Source organism: Cucurbita moschata, unplaced genomic scaffold (genome assembly GCF_002738365.1).
Source record: "Cucurbita moschata cultivar Rifu unplaced genomic scaffold, Cmos_1.0 Cmo_Scf00002, whole genome shotgun sequence".
In the NCBI taxonomy this organism is placed as follows: domain Eukaryota; kingdom Viridiplantae; phylum Streptophyta; class Magnoliopsida; order Cucurbitales; family Cucurbitaceae; genus Cucurbita; species Cucurbita moschata.
The window spans coordinates 3251637-3253309 of record NW_019268518.1 but is presented as its reverse complement, the minus strand read 5'-3'; the positions used below and the strand labels follow the sequence as shown (position 1 = coordinate 3253309).

The window sequence follows — 1673 nt, the reverse complement described above, 5'->3', positions numbered from 1 at the left end:
CTTTTTTTTTTTTTTTTTTTTGTAGTTGAAGATTATTAAGGCTGTTAGTTAAAAATGATACATCAGAAGCAAGTTTCTAGGTAGAAGTTGTTACAATTCTCAAAGATTAAGAACTTAAAAGGACTGGATAGAGAACACGAAGAGATCCTCAAAATGAGTCCAACTTTGAGAAGCTGCAGTTTAGTAACCCTCTGGCCATTGCACATGACATCAAACCACAAATGTAGAGTCTCATTGAATTGTATTTGAACATTAATTATGGTTTTAGATATTGTTTCTAAAAAAAAGGGAGACGAACTGAATCTACAAATTTATAAATCTTAAGGAACAGCCCATGCCATGTTTCAATGCTTCACCATTCGATTTCTGTTGATGTCAAGAATCCACATTCTCATTTTCCTCATCTAGATAATTCATCTTCCTCTATCTAGCAATATATTCTTCATATTTAATCTTGATTTTAGTCAATTTGTGGAAATTTGCAAAGAAAGGACATAATTGAAGGATTTAAAGGGAGGGAAGAAGAGGCATCATTACCCATATTCAATATGTTGATGACATGCTTCTTTTAAGTAAGTACGATCCGAAAGCTTGCAGCTATTTTTAAATATTTTTGCAAAGGCATCTGTCTCACTATCAATATGGAGAAACAACCTTCATTGGGCTGAATGTCAATAGACGAAACTAGTAAAGAAACTTTACTCCTAGAAAGCTGGGAAGGACTTTTGCTCATCTCTTACCTTGGAATGCCTATTGGAGATAATCCCAATAATATTTCCTTTTGGGACCCAGTAATGGACAAAATCAGGAACAGATTATTAGGAATTACCTTCGGGAAGGGGTCAATGAGGAAGGAGGAAGCCACTTGGTTGGCTGGAGAAAGGTTACGGATCCTTTGTTGTGTGGTGGTCTAGGGATAGGTGATCTGAGAAGGAAGAATTCAGCCCTTTGTCTGAATGGTTGTGGAGGTACGTGCATTTTAAAGGTGCCCTTTGGAGAAAGGTTATTGAAAGCAAAGTTTGCTAAAACTAAAGGGTAGAGGGTTTCTTAATAACAGCAAGAAGCTTAAATACAGCCCCTGGAAAAAAATATGCAAAATCTGAGAATAGTTCCTTTTAATTCAATTGCAAGAAAAGAATGTCTTTTCAGAGTTTGCTACGAACACTAAGCCAAGTAGTCTAAGGTTAATTTTTACATCTCGTCAGTAGTCCATAACTGCTTAAATACCTTAGACAGATTGCAACGAAGACATCCTCATATGGACCTTTCCCAAATATGTGCCTCCTTTGCAACCAAAGTTCTCAATCCAGCAGCAACCTTTTCCCTCATTGTTCTTTTGCTTGTAAGGGTTGGTGTTTCGTCCTGAATACTTTCAATTTGGCTTGGTGCTCCTAAACTTTAGTTGATGGTCTTTCTGAATTTCTCTCAGGCTGTTAGTTAAAGAGAAAACTAAAATTTTATGGTTGAATTCTTACAGAGCTCTTCTTTGAGCTTTATGTAAAGAAGGGAACAGCAGATGATTTTCAGAAAACTCTTCCTCAAGCAGTTTCTTTTGTGAAAGAGTACACTTTACTGCCTCTACTGAGAGTGCTTTACACATTTTTCTCTTCTTCCTTTTTTTTTTTTTTTTTTTTTTTTTTTTTTTTTTTTTTTTTTTTTTTTTTTTTTTTTTT

General features: G+C 35.1%; 1 protein-coding gene across 1 annotated transcript in view; it reads right to left on the bottom strand.

Moving 5' to 3' along the window:
- The window catches only part of LOC111455272 (transcription factor TFIIIB component B''-like), a 12050-nt gene that overhangs the window by 9450 nt on the left and 927 nt on the right, over positions 1–1673 (bottom strand). The gene's annotated exons all lie outside the window — the stretch shown is intronic.